The 9,515-nt window shown below is 49.2% G+C and overlaps 1 long non-coding RNA gene across 1 annotated transcript; it reads right to left on the bottom strand.

The window, feature by feature from the left end:
- Positions 1-2,807: 2,807 nt before the first annotated feature.
- On the bottom strand, positions 2,808-3,881 carry LOC309392394. Its single transcript, XR_014175437.1, has 3 exons — positions 3,679-3,881; positions 3,401-3,537; positions 2,808-3,116 (listed from the first exon to the last, which is right to left on the bottom strand). It is a non-coding gene; the product is annotated as an uncharacterized lncRNA (long non-coding RNA).
- Between the last annotated feature and the right edge of the window lie 5,634 nt (positions 3,882-9,515).

The raw sequence follows: 9,515 nt of genomic DNA, 5'->3' as shown, positions 1-9,515 counted from the left end.
AGACACACTGTTTAGGAGTGTGTGTGAGGCAACAGTCTGTTGTTGAGTCTATTGTGGCTAGGAAGAGAGGCTGAGCGTATGTGGTCCATATTGTCCATCCCAATTCTCAGCCACTCTGGCCCTGCTATGAGGTCAGTTGAGTGATGGCGGGAGGTGTCCAGGAAGCAAGAGGGGATTTGGCTATGGAGGGGGGAGGGTGACCTTTCTGTGTTGAAGAACGGAGACTGATCTGGAGGCTCTGCACAAACTCTCTTTTTCCTATTGTCTAAACAGAGGGAGAAAAAGCCATGAAAAAAATGTATTCATAGAGCACATTCTACGCAAGCAAAATATTGTATAGCTGAATGAAGCTGGGGCCCAAATCAATGGCTCTCTTTTGGACAAGTCCCAATGTTGAGAGATCCGGCTGTTAAGGAAGGCAAAAGATCAGCCTTTCCCTTTTTATACAAGAGGCCTAGCGCTTCCAGGGGTAGACTGCCTGCTAGTAAGGAAGCTCTGTTAAGCCAGCCATTTGAATGAGACTCCCCATGATAACTCTCTTCCAGTTGCTTTCCTGGGAGGATCCCTGTGATCCCCACCATGCATTGGATGAAGACACCTCCTTTTTCTTCTGCACCCCAAAGTCAATGAGAGAGGGGGGAGGATATTTCTCCCCAACTGTGTCTTCCTCCCTCCCCCAAAAAGTCATGGAGTCACATCATAAGATCAGCGATCCTCTCCAGGCCAGACTATAGACTGCCCCCTACAGGCAGTGAGAGGGACAGCTAAAGCTGGCACAGGCCCTGCAAAGTCCTCCATTTTGTGGCCGGAATCTCTAGAGTTGGCAAAGGAGAAAAGTGGATATAGCTGGAATTGTGGAGTTTTTTCCCTCCTTTTTTAAACCGTGTTGTGTGTGTGGAACCTTCTCTCTTCTTTTAGCACCTTGAATAAAGTCGATATTGGTTTAAACCCTGGAGTTTCCTCATGGCCTTCTTGCTCTCTCCTCAGGCCGGCTGAGCTCCTGACTGCCAAAGCTGGAGCTAGGTGGGGGAGGGTCTCCCCTCTGATCCTCTCCTGGGGGCCCAAAGGGTTGGTTGGGGGAGGGAGAAACTGGGGGGGGGGGATAAGGAAGGGAGGGGCGGCAGAGGGAGACCCAATGGGCCAGCGGCTCTTCCCCCACACACGGGGATCTCAGTACTGAAGGGCCTCCAAAGAGGGGGAGGTTCAAACCTGAAGTCATTTTTTTCCCTAATTGCATGGTGTGGGAGTGGGATAGTGAACACTGGAGGGTTGTGGTACCTACACTCTGTGCGCAATTATTAGGCAAGCTGTATTTTGGAGGGTTAATTTTGTTCTTGAAGAACTCCAGTGCTCTTGGTCAAACCAAAATGTTAATAAACCTCAAACCTGAACATTTAAGAAAGTAAAAATGAGGTTTTGGCTTTCTTAGGAAATATCTGTGTGTGTCCAATTATTGGGCAACTATTAATGTGCAGAATTATTACACAACAAAATGAAAATTTGTCCATCTCACTCATTTATTTACAGAATAATAAACAACTCAAAATGTACAAATAAATGTTTCTGAAAGTTCACAAAGAAGAAATAGGTGACCAATATAGCCACCATTCTAACCAACCGTAACCCTTCCATTCATGGAGTCTGTCCGTTTCTTGATCTGTTGAGGATCCAGTTTGTGCAGCAGGCACCACAGCCTCCTAGACCCTGTTCAGAGAGGTGAACTGTTTCCCTTCACCATAAATCTCCCCTTTAAGGAGGACCCACAAGATCTCAATGGGGTTTAGGCCAGGTGAGGAGGTCACCTCTGAGTCGAAGTGGAGCTCTGTGCTTGTTACTCATCCAGCCACAGGTCCATCCATCAGGTCCATCTGTCAGAACTGGTGCGGCCATCCAGTGAGAGCCCTCAGAACTTCCTCGGAGACTCTGGACAATAACTTTTGTCATCCTTGGGGTCCATGTATGATTGGCCTCTGCATTGAAGGTGTTGCAAGTGTCACCAGAACCACCAGCTGAAGATGAGGAGGAGGCCTCCATCACTGTGGAGCCTCCATACCGGAATCCATCGATCCCAACATCACCATCATTGATGGAAGACGATGTCAGACGTTCAGCCCTGGTCAACAATGTGATGGTTGCCACAATTTGTCCTGGGGCAAAAGAAACACAGTTTGAATGTTTTAATAATAATGAAATAGTAAGCAAGAAACAAAACAATAAAAAAACAGAGCAACCAAATTTAAGACTCCTAGTTTTCCTTCCTGTTGGCTTCCATAGTTCAACCATCCCCACCCAAAATATGAGTCAAATGTTCAAAAGAAATAAAAAAACAATGTTTCCAAGCCTCCAGTCTCTAGATGGCAGTGTTGCTTCTTTTTTCTCTGCCTCTACCCCTCTCTTTAAATTCCTAACTTAAGGGGGGAAAAGTGCTTAAAAGCAAACAATCCAACCGAGCATTGTAAAAAGAGAAGAAAGAAAATCATAATCCACAAATATGAAAAAAGGAAAAATAGAACAAGAGGGAAAAAAGAAACCAGTCCAATTTAAAAAGTAAAAGGCATTTGTAAAAGTTCCATCCATAAAAAAGCAGAATTTTAAAAAGATTACAAAAAAATAAGTTTAATACAGGCTTGCTTAGCCGCTTGCTCTCTTCTGTCTTCAATTTTAATTTTACTTTAAGTCTTTTGGGGTGATCTCTAATAGTAAAATTTATCTCACCATTTCAACACACACTCTCTCCTGCTTTTCTTCCATTCAGGAGATGTCCCAACTTTCTGCAGCTTCAACGGCTGCTTCTCTTTCACCAGAAAAAAGAGCTTCTCCTGGATCAATCAGGGACTTTGCGATGTCCCTGAGATCAGCAGGACTTTCTCTTCTCTATCACCGTCTCTATGGGATGGTTTAGGTCCTAAAGGACCATCCAGCAGCAGAGATATTCATAACAATCCTGGAGCTCCAAGATTGCATGTCGTGTCATAGCAACGTCAGCCCCGCCCTTCCAATAATAAAGATAATTCTTAAGAGGGGGCTCCAGATTTTCAAGAAAATATTGGGGATTTATTATGGCGCCCTCCACATCTTCATTTCATTGTTCTGGCGACATTTGCAGACACCTTTTTCTGGGGATTGAAGAAGAAGAAAAGAATCAAATATAACTGCCTGGTACATTGTTTTCTTAACAATGATAATAAAGATAATTCTTAATGGGGACTCCAGATTTTCAAGAAAAGATTGGGGGTTGGACTAGAAGACCTTCAAGGTCCCTTCCAGCCCTGAGGGATTCTATACTTTATCCTGTTAGTTCCATCAACATTTTTTTGGGGGGGGGGCTTTCAGTGCCCCAGGGCTCCCCAGGGCTCCCCAGGTTGTGATGACACAATTTCCCTGATCAGGAGCAACTTACTTGCACAGGTGACAAAATATGCAGAGGCCAATGAAGACATAGACCCCCAAGGACAAACAAAGTCGCCTTCCAGGGGTCCCAAAGGATGTTCTGGGGTCTGTCGCTGGATGGCCGCAGCAGCTCACTGGGATCCATTTCTGAAAGAGAAAAGGGATGGAGGAAGAAGAGTAAATTTCTGGTTTCAATTGTTGGTGCTTCCCCTCCAAGACTCTCCATCCAAGGTCAAACTCCCAAGCAAGAAAAAAAATACCTGAGACCAGAATCCAAGTCCTACTCACCTCTCAGTCTCTGACTGTATCTTTGTCTTTTCTCTTTCTCTTTGTCTTTTCTCTTTGTCTTTCTCTCTCTCTCTCTCTATCTGTGTGTGTGTGTGTGTGTGTGTGTGTTTCTGTCTCATCCAGTCAAGCTTTTATAGCCTGCATGGCCCCACCCATCAACAGAAGAGAGTTCCAACAGAATCCAGGTATCCAGGTAACCTAGAGGTCAAACAACACTTCTCCCTCTACTCAACCCTTGACCCCTCCCTCCCTTGGAATCCCCCCCTTTCAACTCAGAAGGGAAGGTTGATAGTTGAGTGGCACTCAGCAGAGGGGAATCCATGGGGTTCTGCCTAAGCAAGGGGTTGGACTAGAAGACCTCCAAGGTATCTTCCAATTCTGTTATTCTGTTAAATTCTGTCTACCTGAAACCGCCAGCAACCAGCCGTGGAAGGCAAAGCACAGAGGACACCCCTGCTCAGGGATGGGAGGCTAAGAATAAGCCCCCTTTGGTGTCCTTGCCTGGGTCACAAAGCAGAGCCCTGAATGTGGACCGTAGGATGGCCAGGTTCTGTGGGGCTTTCTGAGAAGTGACTGTCCAAACCTTGGTTCAATCCCACCTAAGCCCATGGATTTGCCCCTCCAATAACACCCTTCACCCAGGGCAGAAACTGAATCCCTCCCAAGCAGGCCTGACAGGCTCACCTGCTCTTTGCAAAGGGCACCTCCTGCACAAGACCTGAGGTGCAGCCTGAAGGAAAGGCTCTCCCACTTCATCCCTTTTCCTTCTTCAGCCACGGAAGGGACTCCAAAAGCCCCATCCCTCTTTGGGGCATCTTCAGCGCACATCCCAAAGGGGCTTTTCAAAAGGCAGGTGGAATTTCTTGGGTTTTTTCCCTTGAAAACATTTCGCTTCTCATCCAAAAAGCTTCTTCAGTTCTGACTGAATGGTGGGGGATGGAAGGATTCGTCCTCTTTGCAGCCGTTTGGTGGTTAGCCTTGTGAAGGTCAGCCATGAGCTCTCTGAGAGGCCTTGAGGCCACCTGGGGGTTTATCTGCCCCCTCAGGGTCACCTGAATCAGAGGGCAAATGGGGGAGGGGAAATCTCCTTCGAACTGGGGAAAGGACCGTGTTGCTGTCTTTGGAGAGAGCAAAGTCCACCCTCTGGACAGAGGAGACTCCTGGTTGGAAAGAGGGGTCCAAGAGGCCATCTAGGTTAAAACTGAACAGCCCTCTCTCAACAGAGGGGGGGCTACGACCCCTCCTCTCTCCTGTCTACCACACAGTCCTGGGGACATGGGGGGGGGGGAGGATTGTGGTGGCCCAGTCTGTGTAGAAGAAGTCAGCCAGGTCTCTGCAAGTTTCAAGAGGATTTATCCCAGCCTGACTTGCTTTCTGCCTCCATCCTCCAATGTAGCAGGCAGGAAGACTCCTTGGTGGGAGGAGGGGCTCCCAGAGACCCCTTGGGCTCCACTTTCCAGGACAAACTTCACATTGAGGCTCTTTCATGCAATGCACAAGAGGCAGAACTCCTGGCTGACCCACAAGTACGACCCTCTGGGATTGGTAAAGAGATGCTTTATAGAGGTTATTGCAGGAAGTCCAGATTATTCTTCCTGCAACGCTGAAAAAATGCACTTAAAAAGACAAAGTTATTGACATGGATTAAAGACTTTGAGAGCCTTTAATGTGGCCCATGAAGAATCGTTTTCTCTTTTTGGAGACTTTTCATGGAGTCCCATTCTCCTAAGGAAGTTGCATGCCTTCACCAAATAGTGACAATTGTCAGACAGAAGACAAAGTAATAGCATTAATATATTTTTTTGGGGGGGAATCAGAATTTAGGTTTTGAGAGACAATATCCAGGACAGTATATAATATTCTAAATGTATTTGGCTTCCAGTTCTTTTAACCTCAACGATCCTTTAGGACAATTGTTGGACAGCCAGGGCAAATTGTAATTTAAAGGAACGGAGGAATACTGACAATAATGGAAAATGCGATTGGTCAATTAAAATCCAAACAATCGAATTTACAGCTATTCCCAGCTTTCCCCCAAAGTTTGGTCAGAAGAGAGGTCAAGGAATAGCTGAGGTCTCCTTAGTGTTTCCTACATTCATCCCACAATTCCTCTGCCTGTAAGATGCAGATTGGCAACTAGAGTTTGACAGGCATCCACCAAGGTCTCTGCCACCCAATTTGGATGGAAAAACCAAATACGGAAAGCAAAACATGTAGCCAAGACTTGGGGGGCTTCAAAGCAGAGTGCCAGTCTCTGTCCAAACCTCATTTCCATGAAGGACTTGATGGCCTTGTTAGAAAACAGGGGCTGGGTGAGGCCATCTTAGGGCTTCCTCTCCAAGGGGCCTCCGTCCTCTCTGCCTCCCCCATAAAAGGGCCAAAGGGGGAGGAGAAGCCATTCTGGGCAAGGAAGGAGGGACGGGGGTCTCTCTTGTGGGTCAATTGAGTTTCCAATGTCCAGCAGGCGACCTCTGACCCTCTAGGTGACCCTTTCAGAGGTGTTTTCCTTACCAGGATCCTCCTCAGAGCCTTCCCTGAGGAGGGGGCTCCCCATGTGTTGCCTTCCCCTCAAAAGCCCTGCAGACCCTCAGGGGGAGCCCTGTTGGGGGAACCTACGTACCCCAGCCCACAATCATCCCAGGAAAGGCTTCCTGACCTTTTCTATCATCCTCTTGGATCCAGTTGTGGGGAGATGCTGGGGGCGCCCCCTCCTAGACCCCTCAGCAACTGGTGGACCTCTCAATATGGGGGGGTCACAAGGGAAGAGGGGGATCCTGAGGAAAGCAATGCTTGTTGAATAAAAGGAAAACATGAGGGGTGCGTGTGAAAGCCATAAGGAAGGCTCCCAGAAGAACTGAGCACACAGAAGGGTCTCAAAGTGCTAAATGACATGGGGAGGGGGTTCAATGGGGAGGGGATGGAGGGAAGGAGGGAGGGGAAAAGGAGAAAACCAAGGGGAGGGAAGCTTAACTGGCTTCCTATCCAAGAACTCTGAAGACTGCAGGAGTTTCTTGCAGGCACTAGAGATGACCGTTGAATCTCTCTCTCCAAGGTTAAAGGGATCAAGTGGATCACACATCTCCCTCTCAATCCACCCTCCCTCTCTTCCAGTGGTGAGATTCAAAACTTTTAACTACCGGTTCTGTGAGTGAGGCTTGGTGGGCGTGGCAGGGGGAGGGTACTGCAAAACCCCCATTCCCTCCCCACCCTGCCAACCTGCTTTCCAGCGCCATTCTCCTCTGCAGGGCAACAAAAGACTCTGATCAGCTGGGACTCCGGAAGGCAGAGAACAGATGAGGGTGGGGCCAGCCAGAGGTGATATTTACCAGTTCTCTGAACGGCTCAAAATTTCCGCTACCAGTTCTCCAGAACTGGTCAGAACCTGCTGAAACCCACCTCTGCTCTCTTCTCTATCCTGGGTCCTCTCACCCACTCCTTTCCTGAAAGCATCTCTCTTCCTTTAATTTCCCTTGAGGTTTCCTATTTTGTGAGGTGGGAGGTTGGAGGCAGACGGGGCAGCTGGGGAGGAGAGAGTCTGTCTGGTCCAGAATTGGAGGGAAGATCGGATTCCAAAGTCTTTTTGGCCCAGAGCTGGAAAAAACCTCTTTTCCCCCAAATGCCCAACAGACGGAAAGAGGGCTTCGCTCTGCCCCACAGATCCTAAACTCGCCCACTAAGAGAAGCTCCCACTTGCCCCTCCCCAGCCCCCTCCCCTCCCCCTCCTAGCCAGAGCACTGCCCTCCCCTCCCCAGAGGGACCGGTAGGTCTCAAGGGCTACAGAGTCCTTTGTGGGGAGCCTCTGTGGCAGCTGGCAAGTCTCCTGCTCTGGGCCCAAAGAGACGCTGATGAGTTGGAGCCTCACAGCACAGGGCTCCGAGTGGTGTGTGTGTTGCATGAATGTGAGCCCTGGAGTAACAGTAATGTAAGAAATGGTCCTGGAGGGGCCTGGGGGGCATCTTGCTGCTCCTTTTTTTTATCCCTGATACATGTTTTATAACTGTCTGAAATTTTGATGGATGTTCATATAAATAAATAAATAAAGTGAAGGTGTCATTTCTGTGTGGTCTCCTGTCCAACAAGATAATCGAAGTTATCCTAAAGATTGAGGAATTTGCATGAACTCTGTGACAGATGAATGGAAGGGGGAAGGGAAACTGGAAGAAGAAGAGAAAAGGGAAAGGAGAAGAGGAATGAGAACGGAAATAAATCCCTTCACCTTTCCTTCCCTTTGGATTATTTTGTAACTACAAATAACTGAAGAAGAACCAGCCTGACACACTCACAACGTCCTCTTCAGAAGGGACCCCATACAGTCTCTTTCTCCCTCCTTCTCCTCCATCTCTCCTTGCTTCTCTTTCTCCCTTCCCTTCTCGCCCGTCTTTTCCTTCCACGGAGTTTACCTCCCCCATCAGCTACCACAAAGTGCCTGGAGCCTATTTGTGACGTCCTCTTACACAGCAGAGCAAAACCCAGCCGGCCCGCCAAGCTACTTCAACCACCAACCCAAAATCCCCGGGAGCCTCGACCAGCCCCGGGAAGAGGGAGATCCCAGCCACAGTGGGAGAGAAAGGGATCCAGAGGAACGGCCAGTAGGAGAAGTTTGACAGGAGGAAGGATGAGGCTCCTGGGATGACGTTTGAATCGCCATCACGAAGGGGAATTCTGCCAAATCCCAGAGCGGCCCTACTGGCCCTTCAGCTCAGCCCGGCTGCTTGGCTGGAGTCCAAAGGGAGATGGAACCGGAGCTTCTCCGGGCTGCGCAGTCCTTTGGTGGGATAGCAGTGACAGAAGGGAAAGGGGGAAGGAATGGGAAGAGAAAGGGGAGTAGAGAGTGAAATGGAAGCAAACAGGAAGAAAAAGGGAGAAGGAAGCAGAAGGGGAATTGGAAGAAGAGAAAGGGAAAAAGGGAAACAGAAAGGAGAAGGAGAAGGAGAAGAGGAATGGGAACTGAAATAAATCTCTTCACTTTTCCTTCCCTTTGGATTATTTTGAACGAATCAGCCTGAGCCACTCACAACTTCAGAGAGCAAACCAATCAGATCGCCTCTTCAGAAGGGACTCACACAGCTGGGTCTCCCCCTCCCTCCCTCTCCCTTTCTCCCTCCCTCCCACATCTTTTCCTCCCACTGAGTTTTCCTGTCCGATCAGCTGCTTGTGACGCCGCTTATTAGGCAGCGCTTACTTAACAAAGCAAAACCCACCCAGCCAGTCTCATTCAACCACCAACCCCAAATCCCCGGGAGCCTCGCGCTGCAAACCCCCTGGCCGCTCGAACCTTCGTCTGTCTTCACCCCTTCGACCTCCCACCCCGGGGGACACGCCACGCTCTACCGCCCATTAATTACCCCCCCCCCCATTTCCTCAACTTCCACGCTTCGCCTCCAGGAAAAACACGATTTGTTTTAATAATCTCACCCAGACCACAAACATCACTGAGAAGGGCAGAGACCTCAAAAGAATGGGGGGGGGTACTGAACCGCATATGGGAATAATAATGGGGGGAGAGGTGGGACTTCTGTAGAAAAGGGGAGGCGACTTGATTTCAGGACAATATTGGCAGGAGACGCCTGGAGGCAGCCCCCGCCCACCCCGCTGGGTGTGATGGACAGGGACCCTCAGAGAGAGGGGGGGGGGGTCCTGCAAGTCTCTCGGCCCTGCCCTCTCCCTTGCGTTGAAAGCGATGGGGAGCTGCTTCCCCTCCATCCGGACCCTCCCAGCCTCTGGACACAGGGTGGTCGCCTGAATGGCCTCGCCTGAGCGACCTGGCCTGGGAATGGAGGGCTGTGTGGGGAATCTCCACCGTTGGGGTCTTCCTGTTACTTTTTGACATCCACACC

The sequence above is a fragment of the Natrix helvetica genome (genome assembly GCF_964273705.1).
Source record: "Natrix helvetica genome assembly, chromosome: 5".
Taxonomy (NCBI): Eukaryota; Metazoa; Chordata; class Lepidosauria; order Squamata; family Natricidae; genus Natrix; species Natrix helvetica.
This window is presented reverse-complemented; position numbering and strand designations above follow the sequence as displayed.